The sequence below is a fragment of the Panulirus ornatus genome, chromosome 13, assembly GCF_036320965.1.
Source record: "Panulirus ornatus isolate Po-2019 chromosome 13, ASM3632096v1, whole genome shotgun sequence".
NCBI lineage: Eukaryota > Metazoa > Arthropoda > Malacostraca > Decapoda > Palinuridae > Panulirus > Panulirus ornatus.
This window is the reverse complement of record NC_092236.1, coordinates 56,367,853-56,392,434: the sequence shown is the minus strand read 5'-3', so window position 1 is coordinate 56,392,434 and position 24,582 is coordinate 56,367,853. Positions and strand designations below refer to the sequence as shown.

At 46.3% G+C, this 24,582-nt stretch overlaps 1 long non-coding RNA gene and 1 pseudogene across 1 annotated transcript; both read left to right on the top strand.

Annotated features, from left to right (window-relative positions):
- LOC139752926 (protein turtle homolog A-like) overlaps positions 1–20,685 on the top strand; it is a 94,389-nt pseudogene extending 73,704 nt beyond the window's left edge.
- Positions 20,686–22,202: 1,517 nt separating this feature from the next.
- Positions 22,203–24,198, top strand: LOC139752642 (uncharacterized). Its single transcript, XR_011713546.1, has 2 exons — positions 22,203–22,445; positions 22,476–24,198. It is a non-coding gene; the product is annotated as an uncharacterized lncRNA (long non-coding RNA).
- Positions 24,199–24,582: the final 384 nt, after the last annotated feature.

Here is a 24,582-nt window from a genome sequence, read left to right as displayed (position 1 = left end):
ATGTTTACGTGTTAATGTGTTCATTGGTATTGTTTGCCTATGGCAAACAAGGATCCTAACACCATCTACACTATGGCAAACAAGGATCCTAACACCATCTACACTATGGCAAACTAGGATTCTAACACCATCTACACTATGGCAAACTAGGATTCTAACACCTTCTACACTATGGCAAACTAGGATTCTAACACCATCTACACTATGGCAAACTAGGATTCTAACACCATCTACACTATGGCAAACTAGGATTCTAACACCATCTACACTATGGCAAACTAGGATTCTAACACCATCTACACTATGGCAAACTAGGATTCTAACACCATCTACACTATGACAAACTAGGATTCTAACACCATCTACACTATGACAAACTAGGATTCTAACACCATCTACACTATGACAAACTAGGATTCTAACACCATCTACACTATGACAAACTAGGATTCTAACACCTTCTCCACTGGTCAGGAGAGAACAATGGTCGTATCTGGGATCTTCTCCCATCTCATCCAAAGCTATATGGAAAGGACAGCTTCTTTCCCATCTCATCCAAAGCTATATGGAAAGGACAGCTTCTTTCCCATCTCATCCAAAGCTATATGGAAAGGACAGCTTCTTTCCCATCTCATCCAAAGCTATATGGAAAGGACAGCTTCTTTCCCATCTCATCCAAAGCTATATGGACAGGACAGCTTCTTTCCCATCTCATCCAAAGCTATATGGAAAGGACAGCTTCTTTCCCATCTCATCCAAAGCTATATGGAAAGGACAGTTCCATTTCATACCATCCCTCCCATCTATCCTTGAAAAAAAACTGAAGCTTAGGAAACGTTTCTTCAAAGCTTAGCGAGCCATTTCTCCCCCAACCCCCCTTTTCTTTTCAAAAAAAAAAAAAAAGAAAGGGGTTTTTCATTTTTTGCACCTTCCCCCCGAAAAAGACATGATACTTCCTCTTCTTATCTCCTTGATTATAGATTTTTCTCTGCTCCTTATCCTCATTTTCTCACGTCTGCATCAAGGCCCGAGTCTTGATGAGGAGATTTCCGACGGTGAGTGAAGCTTTGAAAATAAAAAAAAAGATACTGAAAGGTTTGGATATATCTCTCTCTCTTATATAGATGGGGGGTTTGGATACCTCATACTTACAAAGGGAGGTTCAGGCACCTCACACTTATAAAGGGAGTTTTAGATACCTCATACTTGTAGTTCTAGGTCAGGACACCTCATACTTATAAAGGGAGGTTTAAGTACCTCACACTTATTGAGTTTTGGATACCTCATACTTATAGAAGTAGGTCTGGATACATCACAATCATAAGGAAAGGTTTGGATTCGTCATACTTATAGCCTCACACTTGTAAAGGTTGCCTTGGACACTTAACACTTAAAAATGGGGTATGGATTGCCTCACACTTGTAAAGGTTGCCTTGGACACTTAACACTTAAAAATGGGGTATGGATTGCCTCACACTTGTAAAGGTTGCCTTGGACACTTAACACTTAAAAATGGGGTATGGATTGCCTCACACTTGTAAAGGTTGCCTTGGACACTTAACACTTAAAAATGGGTTATGGATTGCCTCACACTTGTAAAGGTTGCCTTGGACACTTAACACTTAAAAATGGGGCATGGATTGCCTCACACTTGTAAAGGTTGCCTTGGACACTTAACACTTAAAAATGGGGCATGGATTGCCTCACACTTGTAAAGGTTGCCTTGGACACTTAACACTTAAAAAGGGGTAGGTTGGACAGTCCATACTTTAAGGGGGGAGAAAGTTGGAGAAAGAGGAATTTCTACATCATACACATTTGACCTCTGTGTGTATAAAAATTAATGTATATACATATATCTCTCTCTCCCTTACTAGACCCGCCCACCTCGGTGCGGTTGACCTCCGGGTCAGAGGGTCAGGTCATGATGACAGAGGGCGTGGGACGCCCCTTGACGTGCGAGGGAAAGGGCGCAAGACCCCCTGCAAGTCTCCACTGGCTTAAGGACGGGGCCCCCGTCAACGCGGCTCCTTATGTAAGTCCCACTTCAACCCTCACATCCCCTCACCTCCCCCTGCCTCATTGTTTTAATCACTCATGACCCCTCATCTCATTTTCCTCATCATCATCTCTCATTATTCTCATCATCTCTCGTTATTGTCAACGCCATGCTTCACCGTTTTACCTCACCATCCCCTCACTATTTTCCTCGTCACCCCTCACACCTTTTTTCCCTCATCATCCCTCACACCATTTTCCCTCATCATCCCTCACTATCTACCTCACCATCCTTTCTTTCATCCACTAAGTCAACAGCTTGTGATACAAGTGTGAACTGCAAAGCTTACAAGGCAAACGATACATTATATATGACTGAGAATTATATATATATATATATATATATATATATATATATATATATATATATATATATATATATATATATATATATATATTACAAATTCAAGAGCCCATCTGTGAAGACAGGTGATGTCTCAAAGCATCAGATAAGCTCAGGCTGGACCCGACAGCTTGAGTGCTGCTTAATTGCTCTCTCTCTCTCTCTCTCTCTCTCTCTCTCTCTCTCTCTCTCTCTCTCTCTCTCTCTCTGCAAATAAAGAGAGAGAGAGAGAGAGAGAGAGAAAGAAAACCCAGGAGGAGGTAATACCTCAGTTGACCTTACAAAGGTTGTCCTTAAATGGTCTACGATGCATTACACAGACAGGCAGGCTAGGTTAGGTAGATAGGGAGAGAAGGGAGGGAGCCTCCCTCCAGGTCTTCCCTCCCTCCCTCCCTTCCTTTCCCTCTCCCTGGGTGTGGCTGCTGCTGCTAACCTCTGACCTCGAAGCTTGATCAGGTTTAGAGCGGAGGTGGAATCAAACATTCATGCTTCGTGCAGGGCATTCTCCCTCCCTCCACCCTTCCCTTCCCTCCCCACCCTCACCCTTCCCTCCCTCTCCCCAACCAACCAACCAACCCCTTGCCCCTCCTCCTTTCCCTTCCCCTTCCTCTCTCTCTCTCTCTCTCTCTCTCTCTCTCTCTCTCTCTCTCTCTCTCTCTCTCCCTTCCCCCTTCCGAATGGAGGTGGGGGGGGGGGGGGGGGAGTGCACTCCAGCTAATTTACATAATTGAAAGACATTTCTTTTTTTTCCTTCTTTTTTCCCCTCTCTATCTTTCCCTCACACTAGAAGGAAGGGTCGATCCATCCCTGAAATTCTGAGATGTCATTTGTGACCATACATCAATAATGAGGTTAATGACCATCATTGTGTGTGTGTGTGTGTGTGTGTGTGTGTGTGTGTGTGTGTACGTGTGTGTGTGTACGTGTGTGTGTGTACGTGTGTGTGTGTACGAGTGTGTGTGTGTGTGTGTGTGTGTGTGTGTGTGTGTGTGTGTGTGTGTGTGTGTGTGTACGTGTGTGTGTGTGTGTGTGTGTGTCTGTACGTGTGTGTGTGCGTGTGTACGTGTGTGTGTGGTGGAAGTGGAGGAGGCAGTACTGACCCCCCGGCCATGTGGATCTCGTGCACCAGGTGGAGGTGGAGGGGGAGGTGGTGCGCTCCATCCTCACGCTGGCGCCACACGCCACAGACGACGGTTCCCTCCTGACCTGCCGAGGTTTCAGCCCTGGACTACCCGCCATCGTCCTCCAGAACTCCACCAGGCTCTCCGTGCTCTGTAAGTAGCTCTCCGTGCTCTGTAAGTAGCTCTCCGTGCTCTGTAAGTAGGTCTCCGTGCTCTGTAAGTAGGCCTCCGTGCTCTGTAAGTAGGCCTCCGTGCTCTGTAAGTAGGTCTCCGTGCTCTGTAAGTAGGTCTCCGTGCTCTGTAAGTAGGTCTCCGTGCTCTGTAAGTAGCTCTCCGTGCTCTGTAAGTAGGTCTCCGTGCTCTGTAAGTAGGTCTCCGTGCTCTGTAAGTAGGTCTCCGTGCTCTGTAAGTATGTCTACGTGCTCTATAAGTAAGTAGCTCTCCGTACTCTGTAAGTAGCTCTCCGTGCACTGTAAGTCTCCGTGCTCTGTAAGTAGCTCTACGTGCTCTGTAAGTGGCTCTACGTGCTCTGTAAACTACTAGGTCTCCGCGCTCTGTAAGTAAATCTCTCTCTTCTACAGTTATTCTTCCGGCCTACGTTCTCGTGAGCTTTGTGAGTGTCCAACCAAGGTCCCGAAGACCTGGAAACCCATGTCACTCGCGAGTCCAGCCGCAGCTGCTTCCTCTTCCGGTAGTTGGTGTGATAGAGACCAACCCTACGAGGCTTGGCCGTTATACCTTCTTCCCTCGCACGGAAAACCAGTGGAATCTGTTTCCCTCTCTCGTCTTTCACTTTCGTCTCCACGATCAAAAGTCCGGTGTACAAATGACCAAGAATTTCAAATTAATCCCACTTCTATCATGTATACATATATTTTTTATTCTAATTCATTTTGATTTTCAAACTCGCAAGGGTTCGAATGGAATCAAGCTTTCTGCCCGAGCCACCTTGACTACTACGAAGGGCAAAATGAAAGTTCGAGGTGTGTCTTTGTGCACAATGGCCAGTTGAGATTAACAACATACGGCTCACGGTGTAGCCGCTGGCGATATTTTTTTTTGTTTTCTCCCTTACACCGCCAAGCTTTGGGATCCTGTATCTTCTCACGTCTCCCAGCAACGACGTACGACCTGACCTTTTACAAAAGGGATCTTAACCTCTTCTTCCAATACCCTTAGATTATCTTTCCCCTTTCCCTCCTCCTCCTCCTCTCTTCTCTATACTCTATGTTCCCTTCTGTATTTCACCCAAGGCTTGGCCTTGGTAAGGACACCCCCCCCCCCCCTGAGCTGGACGGTGCGAGCCAGCCTTCTACATAAACCAAGGGACTTCCGACCAGCGAAGCGCACACACTTACATGCCCTCCCTCATACGCCCTGCATTCTCATGTCATATGCATGGTATGCATTACACAGGGAGTCTCAAAGATCCGGGCCTCCACGGACAAAGTTAACTATTCCCCTCGAGCTCAGCCCGCACGAAGCCGGGGTGGCGTACCCATGGGTAGCGGGTGTGGCACTGCAACTCACGCAGTTTTGTACACACGCGTTGAACTAACAGTGAATTCCCCCGTCTAAGAGTCTGAGTACTGTCTGTGGGCTCCTCTACCCCCGCCGCCATCCGTGGAGACAGCTTGTATCAGAACGAAGCAGAAGCTGCAGTCAGTTCCGTCGAAATACATTCACGTCGGTTTCATCTTGCGCAATTTGCATGACAGAAACATGAGTTTCTCTCTAACATCTTCCTAAAACCGTTCCCGTCCTCCCCCCCGAAGGTTTCAGAAGTTCAAATGAACTCTACGCCGCTCGCTCACTACTCCAACTAATGGATGAGTTAACTGTAAGACCGTGTGATATGATAGACCGAATGAGTAACATTAGATTAGGCGAGTTCGCCCTTCTGATCTGGACCGCCGCCGTTTTCTTTTACATTCGATTGTAATCCCAACTTTTGAGCGGGTGTGTAAATACACGTCCAGAAGACTGGGAGGTCTTGATCTTTTCGATAAACTTTTGTTTTTAAAAGAGGACGACGGTGCGATCCCCTGAGCACGACGGTGCGACCCTTGAGCACGACAATACGACCCTTGAGCACGACTGTACGACTCTTTAGCACGACAGTACGATCCCTGAACACGACGGTACGACCCTTTAACACAACAGTACGATCCCTTGAGCACGAGAGTACGACCCTTGAGCCAAGGATTGTACCGTAGTACTCAAGGATCGTAACGTCGCTTTCAGTGGCCGTGCCGTAGTGCTCAAGGGTCGTACCGCCGTGCCAAATAATCGTATCTTCGTGCTGAAGGTTTCCTTGAAGCACCAGTAACAGACTCAGTCAGCTGGGCAATTTGCTTCCAAATCCTCATTTTACGTCGAGGGTATAACAAGAAAGACACCAATATTTCCAAACTCCCCTCCGATAATATATTGGCAATAGCTCTCCTCTCTCTCTCTCTCTCTCTCTCTCTCTCTCTCTCTCTCTCTCTCTCTCTCTCCCATTCACTGTGAATCACCTCCTCTTCTTACCAAAGAAAAGAAAAACAAAAGTACTGAATAATCAACATTAGATTGAGCCAGACCAATCCTTCTGTTTTCCTCCCTCAAAGTCTCATTCCGTCCTATCTCGCTCTCCTACCACCATGGTGTGTTGCATTCGCTATCGTCTTTTCGTAATATAATTTTTTTTTCTACTTCGATTGTGTTATAATTTTAGGAAGAGGCGGGGGGGACAACACACGTCTAAGGAGAAGTCTATCTATCTCTCGTTCTTAAAGTCATCTTATGGGGGAATATTATTTCTATCTATCTCTCGTCCTTTAAGTCTTCTTATGGGAGAATATTATTTCTATCTATCTCTCGTCCTTAAAGTCATCTTATGGGGGAATATCATTCCCTCCTCTCTCTTATTTCCTCCTCTCTCTACTTGCAGATAAACCTCAGCTGGAGTTACAACTCGACCCTTCGCTCGACCTCGACAACGTGGAGGAGGGGGACGACGTGGTCTTCAACTGCCGGGTGAACGCCAACCCCTCGGTCACGGGCGTCCACTGGGCACATAATGTGAGTTGACGGATGGATGGATGGACGGACGGACGGACGGACGGACGGACAGGCGGAAGGATAGACGGAGGAGGGACAGGGAGGAGGGACAGACGGACAGACAGACAGAAAGGCGGAGGGACGGATGGACGGATAGACAGATGGACAGACAGACAGGCGGAGGGATAGACGGACGGACAGACAGACAGACAGACAGGCGGAGGGATAGACGGACAGACAGACAGACAGACAGGCGGAGGGATAGACGGACAGACAGACACAGACAGACAGGCGGAGGGATAGACGGACAGACAAACAGGCGGAGGGACAGACGGGCAGACACACAGATAGACGGAGGGACGGACGGACGGACAGACAGACGCGTCTGGCTCAAGGGGTTACCAGCCAACCCACAAACAAAATCCTGGCTAAAAGTAGACAGCTTAGCTCGAACCTCAACCCCAGCAAAACCCCCTAATCATGCTTAAACCTCACATAACAAAACCCCCCTAAACATGCCTATACCTCACACAATAAAACCCTCTATTCACGACTAAACCTCGCAAAAAAACCTATGCATGCCTTAACCTCACCCAACCAACCCCCCCGATCAGGCCTAAACCTCATCACAGCTCAAACCCTTCCAGCATCCCAAAAACCTTAATCCAACCTCAATTCAGCGGCGACCCCTCGTCTAAACCCAACCCCACCAAAATCCCTCCCAAACCCGCTCTTTACCCAACTCTCTCTCTCTCACTCTGCCTCTCTCTCTCTCTCTCTCTCTCTCTCTCTCTCTCTCTCTCTCTCTCTCTCTCTCTCTCTCTCTCTCTCTCTCTCCCCGCGACCTCGACCCCTTTCGCAGGAACAATTAGTCGAACATGTAATAACCAGGACTTAGAAAAAAAAAGATGCGAGAGAGGAAGGGAAATTTTTTTTTTTAGCCCAAACGATGAGAGAGAGAGAGAGAGAGAGAGAGAGAGAGAGAGAGAGAGAGAGAGAGAGAGAGAGAGAGAGAGAGAGAGAGAGGAAGCGGGAGATAGGAACGGATGTGATTACATAATGGACCATGGAACATTGCAAGAGACATGCACTAAGTGGTGAAAGCATTGCTTGCAAGGAAGAAAAAAAAAATCCTCCCCCTTTCCCCCCCTCTCCTCCTCCCTTTCCCCCCTTCCCTACTCACCCCCCCCCCACTCCCACTGCCTCGTTAAACGAGGAAGTCCTGTATTTAAGCATACAACAGGAGGAGCATTCACAAAAATAAATATTACAAAAATAGAAAGGGGAAGAAGATGTGAATTGACGAAGGCGACAGAGAGAGAGAGAGAGATACATCATCTCTCCCCTCAACAGACCAGACCAGACCTTGAGGAACAAGTGAGGCTTACGCCCTTTTTGGTGATCTAACCCCCCCTCCCCCCAAATCACAGTGTAGAGAAGGGTAGAAAACAAAATAAAAAAAATGAATTCTCATCTACATCATAACACCAGAGGTTTTGGATGAGAACGCTAAATAGATATCTTTTTTTTATTATTATCTCTAAAGATGCTCTGTCTCCCTGTGTGGAATAGTCGTGTTATTATTGTCTCGCGCCTCTTAAGACGTAAACATCGGGTAAACAAGTTCTTTTCCGACGATGTGAAAGCTGGTGAAGAACAAAATCACCTACACGAGACGCGATCACAGGGGATTTTGAGATCTATGAGGGAGATGATAAGGATGAGGCTTATCTCTTGAGAGATAAGAGAAGGCACACTGGTTCATGTATCACCTGCGTGTCGTAGAAGGCGATTTTATAAAGTCCCCCAGATAAGCCTGGAAGGGGAGGGGGTCTGAAAAACCATCCCCCTCCTGTACCATCACTTTTTAAAGAGGAGGCGAGAGAGGATCTACCCCTCCACGGATCATGTGGTCTGTCCCTGGCGCTACCTCTACAAGGCGGGAAAGGGCGACGGGGTCACAGAAGAAAAGAGAGCCAACGTAATCTCATGACGGGTCTAACACTTCGCTTTGATATCGGCAACATCGGGGCGTTATGATGGCCCACATCACCATGTAAGGAGCACAGGCTAATGAACCATAGAGCTGGGGCACCCGACAAGTTTATTACCACTGTCTTGACCCACACACACCCTACCCCACCCCACCCATAATCCACGAGAGTCCTCCACCGCCATAAACCCTCCCTCATTCCCTCCCTCACTCCAACAATACACGAGAGATGGAGGATGTAGGAGCGGTGCATCAGGTGTACTGTACACACACACAATGCGAGGTCGGACATGTCGCCTCTGCCTTGTTGCTCCTCTGTCGCCTGCTCAGCTTCTGCAGACTTTACGAGATGAAAAAGATGGAGAGATAAGAGCTAGTTCCTCTCTCTCTCTCTCTCTCTCTCTCTCTCTCTCTCTCTCTCTCTCTCTCTCTCTCTCTCTCTCTCTCTAACGCCCCTTCTCTCCTCTCCCTCCTCCCCTACAGGGCGTGCCCCTACGGGACAACGTGACGCAAGGGGTGGTCGTCACGCGGAAGAACCTGATCCTGCAGAAGGCGTCGAGGGCCTTCTCTGGCTCCTACACCTGCGCTGCGGCCAACAGCCAGGGCGCCCGCACCTCCAACACCCTCCAACTGGCCGTCAAATGTGAGTACATGCCTCCAACAACCTACAACCTGTCGTAAACTGTAAGTACATGACCTCCAACACCCCTCCGACGGGGTGTTAAAACTATCACACACCTCCAACACCCTGCCAACGGGTCGTCAAATGTGAGTACACACCTCCAAAACCCTCCAACTGGCTGTCAAATGTGAGCACACACCTCCAACACCCTCCAACTGGCCATGAAATGTGAGTACACACCCCCAACTGGCTGTCAAATGTGAGTACACACCTCCAAAACCCTCCAACTGGCCGTCAGATGTGAGCACACACCTCCAAAACCCTCCAACTGGCCGTCAGATGTGAGCACATACTTCCAAAACCCTCCAACTGGATGTCAAATGTGAGCACACACCTCCAACACCCTCCAACTGGCTGTCAAATGTGAGCACACACCTCTTAACACCCTCCAACTGGCTGTCAGATGTGAGCACACACCAGGCACATTCTGAAACTCCGGAGCTTCGGGTATACCCGCTAGGAGCTTCGCTGTTTACCACTGCACCTCCCAACGCGTCCCCCTCATTACCTTTCGACCATCAACACTCATCCCCACCAGACTCTGTAACAAGCTCATTTCACCTCCACTCGTCAGCGGTGGGAAAGAAGGAAGGAAGGAAGGGAAGGGAAGGGAGGAAGGAAGGGTCGGAGCATCGAATCGTGCAACTCAGCGTCCGTTCATACTAATGACTCGAAACTCAGTTCCCGGGTATTCTGATCTATAGTGATCCCTGTTTATATAAGATGGTTTACCCCTTCTCACGCACACGTCGATCACATCTTCTATCCAATAAGCTAAAATGAAAAAAAAAAATATATGTAGATATACTCTCATGGTGTGTGTTTTTGTTTTTTCTATTTTCATTATTCATTATACACCTTAGAAAACTCCGTTTCCCTTTACCTAGTCACACTTGTATACCAATTTTTTCATAGATTCTGGGCGCTTAACTAGACACACACACACACACACACACACACACATCTAGGAAACATACTGCTAGTTCACTCTAACATTAAATTTCTCAAACTTAGCCCCATAAACCATTCATTATATTCTAATGGGCCTCTTCCCCTTCTCACTGCACTCGTGAAATACGCCATCCCCCCCTCTCTCCCCCACCCCTCAGCCAACCATACACCCTCTCCTCTCTCTCTCTCTCTCTCACACACACACACACACACACACACACACACACACACACACAACGTCCCCATTTCCTCAGTATAAAAAACAATATTTTTTCTTCCGCCTCTTTGTATGTACACAACGAACCAGGCAGACAGCCACTTCATTAGTGCCTTGATGTCATTTGCCCCATCCCCCACCCCTACCACAGCCAGACATCAAACAGCAACCCCTTACACTACGCTCCTCCCCTTCCCCCTTCTTCCTCTTCCCCTACATTACATTTCCCCCCCTTACGTTTGAGGAATAAATCACACACTCTTCCCCATCCACACCCCATCCTTTACTATCCTAATCTTCGTGTTTCCTTCCCAAAAGGGAGATTAATTCATACGTTTTACTGATGCCCTGGTGAGAGCATGTACATGTATAGCCCTTAAGGGCTCAGGGTTGAAAGGGCCAGGCCATCATATCAGAGGGTTTGTACGGTCGTGTTCAAGGGCCGGGCCGTTTGTGTTCAAAAGGGTTGGGCTGTCGTGTTCGAGGGTCGGACCGTCGTGTTCAAGGGTCGTAAGGTTTTCGTTTTCTGCGGGGGGGGTTCTGGTGAGCGTATGGGTAACTCTGCTCATTTGTCTACATTACAAGAGAACATTAAATCCTTTTAATGGCCCCCCCAGCCCGTTATTTCATAAGGGTATATAGGCGTTACCCGCACCCGTTCCTCGTGTGTGTGTGTGTGTGTGTGTGTGTGTGTATAACACTCTCCAGTACATTTCCGGGCTGTGCATAAATCAAGCTTCTCTCTCTCTCTCTCTCTCTCTCTCTCTCTCTCTCTCTCTCTCTCTCCGTCCGAATTAGTGCGGCCATTTAAATTCATTGTTTGTTTGATGGGAGTTCGAAGCGGGAGCCGGGGGAGCAGTCTCGGCGTTCATGCCCGAACGTGTTCGGAGCGGTGTTCGAATCACGCTTGCTTCTGCTTCATCCCCGTGATGGGGGTCTCGATCCATGCCGGCTCGATGGAGTTCGAAGAGTTGATCCGAATCAGCTTCGTCCAATCACCCATCTGTGCTTCGTCCAATCACCCATCTGTGCTATACGGGGAGGGACTTTATCTTCCAAAAATTGTGGGTATCCATTTCTTGAATATTCTCTACTATCGTATGACCCTTTGTATACTTCCAATATCCATTCTCCATTTACTATACCCTCATTCAGTTTATTCCATGCATCCAATACTCTATAACATATAATTTTCTACATATAAAAACCATACTTTTCTACATATTGTGCTTTCTGACGAGTTTCCAGCTTCAGTGTATGTTATGTCCTCTGGTTGTATGTCCTTATATACACCCTAAACTGTACGGCGCTTCTCAATCGCCAGCACTCATGAAATAACCTTGAACACTGTTCATAATTTGATGATGTACACTTACTTTACTGATCCCCAACTCTTTATTACTTTCCTTTACTTTACTGATCCCAACTCTTAATTACTTACTTTACTGATCCCCAACTCTTTATTACTTTACTGATCCCAACTCTTTATTACTTTACTTTACTGATCCCCAACTCTTACTTTACTTTACTGATCCCCAACTCTTAATTACTTCGCTGAGCCTGAAAGCTAACTTACTTTACTAAGCCCACACGCTAGCTCACTTTACTGACCACACACTCTCACTTTACTCAGCCCAAACTCTTACTTTACTGAACCCCAAACTACAACTCCACCAAACTCAAAACTCTTCATTAAGCCTAGCAAACTCTTAAACACAAACTCTCTTTACTGAGCCCAAACTCTAACCTAATAACGGGACACAAACATCTAATTCACCTTTTCCTGTGCCCAACGAATCACTTGACCGAAGCCAACAAACTCAATGTGTAGGAAGACGAAGGCAATTCTGTGCAGCCAAGTATATGAACAATATCCTCCCACGCTTTTTTTTCAGCAGCTGATCAAGTTACCTTCCAACATGGCATGAAGTAAGATGCTTCCCCTTTTAGGGAATATGTGAACAAGCATTGAATGACGGTAACATGAAATCTCTCGAATTCTTTCTTCTATCATTTCCCTCACCTTGACATTGCTTCGTCTGTCTTAAAAGATGTAAGAATATATTGTGTTTACATTTCACGTTTTACCTCAGACATTTCTCATCATCTGTTTGTGACAGAGGTGGTGTTTCCTGTCTTGTTATTCATGCCCTCCGTCCTCCGTCAATTTTCTCTGTGAGTGACAGACAAACTCCTGTCTATATGTGTGTGTTTTTCTGTCTCAACACAGTTCCCCCGACCTGCGCAGACGGGCAGCAGACGATGTACGGCGCAGCCAGACACGAGCAGTTGGAAGTGCCCTGCCTCGTACTCTCTTACCCGACCCCCATCGCTTTCAGGTGAGTGTTTACGTTGCGACGGGGTCGAACGGGGAGCGTGTTCTCCAAAGGTACCTGATGAACAGTGTGTTATCCATAGGCAGTGGAGCAGGGATAGCGTGGGTGGTGAGGAATATATATATATATATATTTTTTTTTTTTTTTTTTTTGTCGCTACAAGCGAACCAGAAGAACAGATGTTCCTCTAAATCTAGCCAGTAGCACAGGTGTTCTTCATATTCAGCTATTGTCGCACAGGTGTTCTGCATAACCCACTCGATGTTATCTACAGGAATGCTTGACACGGAACAAATGTTCTTCATGCATGTTAAGAACAGATGCCTCAGACTTCACTCTCTCTCCTTCGACAGGTGGGCTGTGAACACCTCGACAGGCGTGGTAGACGTGGCCCTGAACCTCTCCACCAGCACGGGCCTGCGGTCCGTGGTCCGCTACACGCCGCAGACCCACCATGACTTCGGCCAGCTCCTCTGCTGGGCTTACAACGACATTGGCGTTCAGCAGGAACCATGCGTCTTCCACGTGATCCCGGCAGGTTAGCGCCTCTCTCTCTCTCTCTCTCTCTCTCTCTCTCTCTCTCTCTCTCTCTCTCTCATCTCCTCCTCCTACCTCATCCACGATACATCACGTTGTCAACTCGTTCCGAACAACCTCGACCCCCAATCTTCTCATCCCAGGTCAAACTTGCATCGCCTTTCCTCCCCTCCTCCTCCTCCTCCTCCCCACCTTATGATAAACCCACATCTCCCTCCTGACCTTAATTTCTCTTGAAGGTCGACCTCGAACCTCCCCCACCACCCACTACCCCACCCCCTTTCCTCCTCTCCCCTCTGACATTATCTCTTGAAGGTTGACCTCGAACTCACTTGCCGCCCACTCTTCCCCTTGGCACACTCACTTTTTCTCTCTCTCTCTTGAAGGTCGACCTCAGCTTGAGTGAAAATGCTTGAAGGCGTGCCACGCGCGCCTGCGGTGTACTTCATCTTTCTTGGACGTCATGACCTTTGGTCAGAACTCGGAAACTTCTTTTTTTTTCTCTCTCTCTCTCTCTCCTCTCTACTGTAAACCTCCCCCTTTGTAAATTATGTAAATCAAGCCCGAGTTCCAGCATGGGCGTTGGGAATTTACATAATTCAATTCGGTAACTTTAACAGTGTTACTCTCAGTTTCTATCTCTCGTATTCTTGTACCTTGATAGCGTTCCCTAGCCTTCGCGAGGGGGCGTCAAGAACAGGTAAACAATGGCTTCATTCGGACGCATCCATTCTCCTGCTGTCACGCGTAATATACAGAAATGCAACGCATCAATCACACAGCCTAGACCAACAGACTTCCCACATGATATACCTTGACCATCATGTATGCCCCCGTTCAATCCATCAACACCACGTCGCCTCCCATATACCACATCAACCTCCTTTATGTGCTTCCATGCACGCCACTCGCCCATTCAAATGTTCAAGCCCCGATACCCCCAAAGCCTCGACACTTTACTTCATCCTCCCATCTCTTTGCACGCCCCTCTCCCATTCAAATGTTCAAGCCCCGATACCCCCAAAGCCTCGACACTTTACTTCATCCTCCCATTTCTTTGCACGCCCCTCTTCCATTCAAATGCTCAAGCCCCGATACCCCCAAAGCCTCGACACTTTACTTCATCCTCCCATCTCTTTGCACGCCCCTCTCCCATTCAAATGTTCAAGCCCCGATACCCCAAAGCCTCGACACTTTACTTCATCCTCCCATCTCTTTGCACGCCCCTCTCCCATTCAAATGTTCAAGCCCCGATACCCCAAAGCCTCGACACTACTCCATCCTCCCATCTCTTTCTCAGTTTCCCAACCTCCCTCCTTCAGCTCCCCCCAGTTTCGTAGATCCTCTTAGCCAGTCTCTCTTCGCTCATCCTTTCCAAATGTCCGAACCATTTCAGTACACCCAGGCAATCGAGGCCTACATGTGTACCATACAGACATATGAATTGTGGACACTTAGAATCTTAAGTTACATGTAGAATCTTAAGTTTATATGCCATCTCATTCAAACCATATATCAAAATGCAATCACGTTTCCTATACATAAATATTGGGAAACAAAGAAAACGGTAATTCACTAAGGTTTTCAATGGTTACATCTAAATAAGAAATGGAAAATGGGAATTCACGAGCACTTTTAATCCTTCATCTACTCTTTTTACGTGCTTGATTTATTTCCGTTTTCCTTCTGGATTTCCTTTTCTGTCTTATGACCTTATCTTTCCCCCTTCCTGACACTCGTTAGCCAAGCCAGAGGCGGTATCCCAGTGCCGGGCGGAGCGGAACGCGACCATGCCAGCCACCTACGTCGTCCTGTCTTGCCTCCCTGGTTGGGATGGAGGCCTGAACCAGACCTTCACGTTGGAGGTGCGACAGGCCGCCAAAGAGGAGGTCTTGGAGGCCTTCCGCCACGCCTCCGACCCGCTCTTCATCATCACCGGGTGAGTAGTGCGTACCTCCCACGGTACGCTGATGTACCGGGAGGCATCCCAAGGTACTGTGATGTACCGGGAGGCCTCCCAAGGTACTGTGATGTACCGGTACAGAATGACCTATGTCCAATAGTTCGATTTTCGTATCGAAGTTTAAAACGTTTCCCAGTTTCTCCTGTCCATTACAACTCATTTGTAAAGTCTCACCCATGATAGAGTTCACCCATTACCTCCCTCATATTACTCCGATATTCAATACGTTCCCCACAGTCTTCTTCCCCATTAACAATATCCCATGTCTTTCCTCTACCACACCTTACCCATGTCTTTCCTCCACCACACCTCGCCCATGTCTTTCCTCCACCACACCTCACCCATGTCTTTCCTCCACCACACCTCACCCATGTCTTTTCTCCACCATACCTCACCCATGTCTTTTCTCCACCACACCTCACTCATGTCTTTCCTCCACCATACCTTACCCATGTCTTTCCTCCACCACACCTTACCCATGTCTTTCCTCCACCACACCTTACCCATGTCTTTCCTAAATGAATCATCACATCCCTCCCTACAATTGCCTCTTTCGCCCCTTCCCCGTCCTATCTCCCATGACCCTGTGTCACATTTACGACCCTACATCACCCACATGACCCGTATGGACTATATGACCTTTTTCATCACCCATGTGACCTCTCTCTCTCTCTCTCTCTCACACACACACACACACACACACACACACACCCATATGACCTCACTCTCACCCAATATGACCTCTCTCTCACCCAATATGACCTGTGTCTAACAACTCACTTCCTCCTCCTCTCCCCCCCATCGCGAATGACCACTCTGAACCACCCCCCCCCAAAAAACTTGACCTTTCTCTCTAACCCCTCCTTGTCTCTCTCTCCCTCCTCCTCCAGGCTCAAGGTCGGCGTGGAGTACCTCCTCACGGTGACCTCGGCCAACTCGCGTGGGTCGGGCCCTCCCGTAACCATCACCTACACGGCCAGCGCCGCCTCCGCCGACAAGGTGGTGTCCCCGCACGCCCACACGGCCCTCCTCTCCATCACGCCCTTCCTCGTCCTCCTCGTGGGCGTCATGGTGGCAGTGTCGGCCTGCGTGGGCGTCGGGGTCCTCCTGGCGAAGAGGCAGAGGCGTCGGAAGAGCGGCGCCAAGATCCTGTACGCCGGGCCCCTGACGGACGCCTCGGAGGGCCGGGACGTCCACACCATCGTCTGCGTCAACAGAGGTAACCTCCTCGCTCTGGCAACACTGTGTGGTATGTAGTAGTCTCGAGACGTGTGTCCGTTTTTCTCTTTAAAAAAAAAGTTGCTGGCAACACTGCTTTGTCGTAGGGCTGCGCCTGCTTGGTAATGATGCGATGATTCAAGCTTGATTATATGTGTATATGTATGTGTATATATATAGAGCTTCGTTATATAGCTTCCTTATATAGCTTCGTTATATGTGTATATGTATGTATATAGAGCTTCGTTATATAGCTTCCTTATATAGCTTCGTTATATGTGTATATGTATGTGTATATATATAGAGCTTCGTTATATAGCTTCGTTCAGTTCAGCCTGGTGATATAGCTTCGTCATATAGCTTCGTTATATCGCTCCGTCAGTTCAGCCTGCGCTGCGCTTCGCTGCTTGTGTTCGTATTAAGTGGATCAATGATGCTATGATTTTATCATTATCTTGTGTGATAATTGTGTTTATTTTCATCCGATAATTGGTGGATTGTTCCCTCCTTATCTTTAGTTATTATCTGCTGATGTGGGGACGTTACTGACATAACCCTATTTACGATGATTATCCCTCCATTTTCTTCCTGTTCACCATTTTCTTCATTTTCATCAACCATCATCATCATCATCTTTTTTCATCTTCGTCTTCATCTTCTCTTCCTCTTCTTTCTTCTTCATCTTCTCTTCCTTCTTCCTCACCTTCTATTTCTCTTCCTTCTACCCTCTCTATCTCCTTTCTGCATCACCTCTTCAACCAGTATCTCTCTCTTTCTCTCCCTCTCTTCCAACATCCCACGAGATGGGTTCTCCACTTTCCCACATCACGGCAGCGCCACGCACGGACCCATGGACCATAGACCCACGGACCATGGACCCACGGACCACAGACCCACGGACCATGGACCCACGGACCATGGACCCACGGACCGAAATATAAACAGAGACTAAAGCCGTTCCTCCTCTTGGCCACATTCTCTCTGTCCCCCTCCCCTTGTCATACCTCCATTCCCATCAATTCTCTCCCACTATCGTTCTCTGTCCTCCTCTCTCCTTTCCTCTCCTCTCCCTTTCCTCTCCTCTCCCTTTCCTCTCCTCTCTCCCTTTCCTCTCCTCTCCCCTTCCTCTCCTTTCCCTTTCCTCTCCTCTCTCCTTTCCTCTCCTCTCCCCTTCCTCTCCATTCCCTTTCCTCTCCTCTCCCTTTCCTCTCCTCGCCTTTATTTCCTTAGCTTCTGTCGCGTACACTGTCCGTTCCTCCAACGTTCAATATCCCTTTGTCTTTCCATCCACTGCCATTCATAATTCTCTCTCTCTCTCTCTCTCTCTCTCTCTCTCTCTCTCTCTCTCTCTCTCTCTTTCGCTTCCTTTCACCCTGCTTGACATTTAGCTAGCTTCGCCTCTTGCACTGTCCCCCCCACGTCCGCCCGCCGCCCGACTCCCAAAGGAGGCCGTAAAATCTTTTTTTTTTTGTTTCTTTTTTTTTTTTTTACGTGTTCCGCACAAGCAATTTTCCATGTCTCTTCTAACAGCTTTGCTGTCTTCTGCATGGCGACGTATGGCCGTTTTTCTAAACGCTTGTAGTCTATACTGGAACGATTTATAGGTCCCTGGCGTCTTCATATAGATTCTTACGTCTATTACATGCGTCTGTTACTGCCAGAGGCTTTTCTCTATCTATCTTTGTAAATGCTCTAAGATAGATGTAGCTTTACACTATATTTTCCTTTGCTATATTCATTTTAACCATGAAGTGTTATGGCTGTTGATTTCTTTGCTTATTCACAGATAAAGCTTATCTTTCTTTATCTCTCTTGTTGATATCATGTCTGTGTATCAGCTGAGCCGTTCGCTGAGCAGATGACGTCTCGTATCAGCTAATCATTCCAGGCATCGTCGTAATCCCACGTGACTCAGATGTATCAGCATAAATTCTCTCTCTCTCTCTCTCTCTCTCTCTCTCTCTCTCTCTCTCTCTCTCTCTCTCTCTCTCCAAACATGCCCGTCCTGCTCGATAGGCATTCTCACTCTCGCTCACCCTTCCCTACATATCCCTCTGCCCGCCTTCACTCCAACCAACATACTCCCTCCCTCTCCATCAACCATTTCGTCTCCCACACCATCATGTCCAATGCTAATAATCGCGTTTCTCACCATCAACAAAGCCCCTCCTTCCACTTACCCTCCACTATGTCCCTCTTCTCCATCTTATCCCCACCCACCCCCCTCCATCAGTATGTCCTCTTTCTAATTTCCCCCTCCCATCATTATGTCCTCTTCTATCTCCCCTCGATCAACATGTCCTCTCTCTCTCTCTCCATCTCCCCCCAACACCAGTATGTTCTCTTTAAATGTCCTCTTTCTCCGTCTCCCCTCCACCAATATGTCCTCCCTCTCCATTCATCCCAACTAATATGTCCCTCTTCTCAATCTTCCCCCACCACTCTGTCCCCTCCTTCCATCTCCCTTCTCCCCCACCCTACCATTATGTCTTCCTCTCACCCTTCCTCACTCTCTCTCACGCTATCAACACACGCCCTTCTACCCTTCTCCCTCCCCTCCTCCTCCTCCTCCTCACCACCGCCAACTTCTGCCTCCCCCCCAGAGTGTGAGAAAGAGGAGCTAATGAAGAATTCGGTCGGTGCGGCCAATGTTGGGAGCTTCTACGTCAACCCGTCAACGCTCTTGAATAACGTAAGTATGCAGGGTGGATAATGAGACCTTCTGTTCCTCCCCCTAAATAAGGGTTTTGTTCTCTATGGTGTCTAGGATGGGGGGGGGGTCTTTGTCTTTCCAGTAGCAGGGGTTCTATCCCTGGTCACGAGGACCTTAATGTGTTTCTTCAGTGGTCTCGAGGTCTTCAGGCCTTCAACAGATGGTCTCGAAGACTATAAGTCTTTCTTCAGTTGGCGGCCTCAAGGTCTTTGGGTCCTTCTTCGGCAGGTGGCCTCAAGGACTTTAGGTCTTTTTTCATTTAGAAGCTTCAAGGTCTTAAGGTCTTTCTTCAGTTGGTGGCCTCAAGGTCTTTAGGTCTTTCTTCAGTGGGTGGCCTCAAGGTCTTTAGGTTTCTCTTCAGCTAGAAGCTTCAAGGTCTTAAAGCCTTTCCTCAGTGGGTGGCTTCAAGGTCTTAAGGTCTTACTATAAAAGTGGCCTCGAGGTCTTTGGTTCCTTCTTCAGGAGATGGTCTCCAAGCCCTCTGTTTTCCCGGAAGGTGATTTCTCTATCTCTCCCACAAGGACTAAAAGGCATTTCTTTCTGTCATTAGGTGTTCTTTGGACTCGAAATCCTATTAAGATTAAATCCTTCTCTGAAAGGCCAATTTTTTTTTTTTTTTTCAAGGTGCTCAAAGACTTCTTGCTACCTATAGGATTTACCTCTCTAGCCTCTGTAATCTTTTCCCCAAGGATGCTTTTTTCCCCCCCTTGTCCTCAAAATTTCCTTCTCCCAGTAAGATTCTTCACGTAAAGGTTATAATCATTATTGATCATATGTATCTTAGTCTTCCAAATTTCCGTTTTGGTTGCTGATTCTGATGTGATTATTCACTCATACCCATGAATCTATTAGATGAATATCCAATAAGATAATGTATGAACGGACAATGTTGTTCACCACACAGACACACACACACACACACACACACGAACAAATAAACCCCATTAATCCCCATCATCTCTTTTCTGACAGTCCAGCGTGTCGGCCCTTGAGACTGACGTCCTCCTGAGAGATCGCGTGGCGCCCTTGGCCTCCGTGGACTCCCTGGGGCGCTGCTCCACCCCTTCCTCCATCTCCACCACGGCCTCGAAGACCACCACTTCGTCCAGGTCCTCACGGGCCTCCTCCGCCACCGTGGCGCTCAACCCTGACTACCTCCCGAGGGAGACAGACTACCTGGCGAGGAGCCCAGAGTTCCTAGTGAGGGAGGAGGAGGACGACCTCGAGGAAGTCGTCCCTTCGTCGTCAGTGGCGGCGCCGCCACTGACGACGACAGCTGCAGGAGGAGGAGGAGGAGAAGGGAGTGGCTGCTACTCCTCACCAGCACCACCATCATCATCCACGCCTCTTGTCCATCTTCATAAGGAGAGCTCCGTCTAGCTGCTATGTATATGAATATATATATATAGAAGGAGAGAGACAGTGGACATCCGTCTAGCTCCTATGTATATGAATATATATAGAAGGAGAGAGACAGAGGACATCCGTCTAGCTGATATGTATATGAATATATATATATATAGAAGGAGAGAGACAGTGGACATCCGTCTAGCTCCTATGTATATGAATATATATAGAAGGAGAGAGACAGAGGACATCCGTCTAGCTGCTATGTATATGAATATATATATATATATATAGAAGGAGAGAGACAGAGGACATCCGTCTAGCTCCTATGTATATAAATATATATAGAAGGAGAGAGACAGAGGACATCCGTCTAGCTGCTATGTATATGAATGTATATACAGAAGGAGAGAGACAGTGAGGACAAAGACTCCAAGTCATGACGACGAAACGCCAACAGAACCAAAGGCAAGAAGGACAAACGGAAAACAGGAACATCTCGTCCCCCTGTCAGAGAGAGAGAGAGAGAGAGAGAGAGAGAGAGAGAGAGAGAGAGAGAGAGAGAGAGAGAGAGAGAGAGATTCTCAGGAGAAACAGCGGCAACAGAAATAATTACAGCAGCAGGAGCAGCAGCAGCAGCAGCAGCAGGAGCAGCAGACAAACCCAGGATCCTCCTGTGTCAGGAGAGCAAAATTTATGGGGCGTGATATCGAGGCTGTGAACCCAGTGCATGGTAGTAACGAGTGACAGCAACAAACGTTTGTGTCTAAGTTAAGGCTCAGCCACGATGATGGCGACGTTGACGTAAACGTTTGGAATGGCCGCTGCCAGAAAAAAGAAAACAACGTTTGCGTCCGTCCGTCCGTGTGAGTGATTTCATCCACGATGGAAAAAAAGAAAAAAGAAATGATGCTGACTTTGAAAATGCGAGCGCACACGAAAACGTTTATGAATATAAAGGTTTACCCTACGACGACACTGGAGGCTTAAACGTTTGGAATAGTTGCAGCAAACGTTTTGTGTGTTAAGTGTAAGGACTCATCCACGATGATGGTGATATAAAGTCTTGAGCAAAACGTTCGTATGCACGTGAACAACGTTCATCCACTAAAACAACACTGACTCAAACGTTTGAGCAAACGTTTGCGTCAGTGTACTAACACAGTTGTGGGGGAAGGGGAGGGGGAGGACAGGGGATTTGTCCACGATGATGAACTCAGATGATGACACTGAACTCAGACGTTTGGGAAGAAGATAAAGGCGAGAACAACACAGTACCCTCAGAGAGCTGTGCCAGTGTAATTGACATCAGCGATGTATATGGAACACTGGCCTTGTGGACTGAGGTACGACGCCACACAGGACTTCAAGGGCTAAGGGCTCTTGGAGACCTTCAAGTCGCAAAGGCCCTTGGCAAGTCTAAAATGTCCGACTTCGATTCTTAACACTGTTGGTCCCTCATATATATATATATATATATATATATATATATATATATATATATATATATATATATATATATATATATATATATATATTTATATATATATATATATATATATATATATATATATATATATATATATATATATATGTATATATATATATGTATATATATATATATATATATATATATATATATATATATATATATATATATATATATATATATATATATATATATTTATATATATATATATATATATATATATATATATATATATATATATATATATATATATATATATATATATATATATTCTGTACCTTTCCGAGCGTCGTTAAAGTGTGGTCATGGCAAAAAAAAGTGACTTTTTCTGTACTTCGAGAGACCTTAGGAAAATAAAAAAGGGGGGCCATTGAACATCACTTTCCCCTGAAGAGACATTGAGAGAATAGTTCAACTTTCCCACAACTTGGGAAGGTTGGTTCAACTTTCCCACAACTTGGGAAGGATGGCTCAACTTTCCCACAACTTGGGAAGGATGGCTCAACTTTCCCACAACTTGGGAAGGATGGCTCAACTTTCCCACAACTTGGGAAGGATCGTTCAACTTACCTGTCATCCCGACAAGGATAGGTTCCAGCACATTCTGAAGAAAAGATGGTGTAACTTACCCTTGATCCCAAAACGAGAGGTCGTTTTTCGTCTCCTCTTTTAACATATTTTGAAAGGATAGTTCAATGTTTCTACAGCCACAAAAAGGGGACAGCTGAATTCAAGTCTCCCCGTCATACGCTTGCCAATTACTGTCATCAAATCATGACACTGTCCAAAAAAATTTACATTTTGTTCTCTATACCACATCAATGGGGGTCGTCAGCAATTCATCAAATAAAATTTTTTTTCTTTTTTTTTTTACACCCCCTCAAAATCAATTATGCAAATCACACAAGTCAAACAAAGCCATGACGGGGAGACAAAACCATATAAATATATACATATACATACCTCAAACTTGTTAAATTGAAAAAAAAAAAAAAAAGAGATAAAAGAAAATATATCATCGAAGTGGCCAAAGGTTTTGGTTTAAGACATTATCGGTGGGCGAGTGGAAAAAAGAAAAATACAAATGGACCCAGGCACTTACCCTGGGGTGTCCTCCTCCCACGAACCATGAAGCGGACCCCTGGGTGGTTTTGGACTGATGTGACAACGAACTTCGAGACGTGTTCAGAATACTGAAGTGTGTCTGCATCCGAAGCCCATGTTCTGAAAATACACTGAAGTAAAAGAGACAGGAATAAAAAACGATTCAGACAAGTGGCAACACATGTAGGCAAAATATATATGTATGTATATATATATATATATATATATATATATATATATATATACTTCGTGTAGACGACTAATATGAGACTATATCAAGTGACGATATAATAAATTGTTGAAATTTCGACAAAAAAAAAAAATGCAATTACAAGCACACGAGATGAAATACTGCGGAAGGAAATGAAAGAAACTTGAGATTCATTTTAAAGCCGCAGTGACAAATGCTCTAGCTGCAGTGAGGCATAATGGAGGTGGCAGTGACAATACGGTGTATCCGCAGTTACGGTGATAAATGATGATAATCTAGTGACGTCACAGTGTAGAGGCAGTGTAGTGACAAATGATGATGCTGACGCAGTGACGGGAATAGTGTAAGTCACAGTGGCAGTGACGAATGATGGAAGGTGCAGTGACGAGAAAGGGAATGTCTAACGCGCAGAACTAAAACATATCATGAAAAGTAGACGAGCTGAGAAGACAGACATAAGAGAATGGATCTTCAAATACCTAATTCTAAACCTCGTCTCCATTATATCATCCATAAACCTTGCCAGTTTTATCTACAAGCGGAATATATATATATATATATATATATATATATATATATATATATATATATATATATATATATATATATATATCCCACTTAGACCATAGAATATAGCAAAACTATAGAAGGTCAGATGGTCATTGTCTATAGGTAACTGGCTCGACCCATGTACAGAGTATGTTATACCTCTCCCTCACTAACGTAGCAAATGTACATTAGTAACATAATGGTCGAGGACCATATCATATTAGGGGACAAAATGTGATGTGTACGTGAAATATGTACCTTATTTTTTTTCTCTCTTTCTCTTCCCCTCCTACATACTGACGAATAAAATCCCGTGTTACTGTATGCCTGCATGTTCTTTTCTCTACCCAATGATATCTTGAACATGAGATGATTTTAATCTGATGTACTGTGACCACACACACACACACACACACACACACACACACACACACACACACACACACACACACACATGTATTCCACTCACGCATCCTTGGGGGTACTGATCATTTCGTTGGTTCTGTACATTTTAAAGAAAAACTTTGGCTACCTGACCCTTCATATTTTGGTGCTGTTTCTCAGCGCTCCAGGCGAGAGCGGTGTGCGTGTGTTCAATCCATTAACACCTGTTCCTCATTCAATCTGCCTCTATAAACTCTGTCATCCGGGTGCTGGCCACAACTAGCACAGGGAGACTGAAACAGTTTCGAAACATTTTTGTGAACG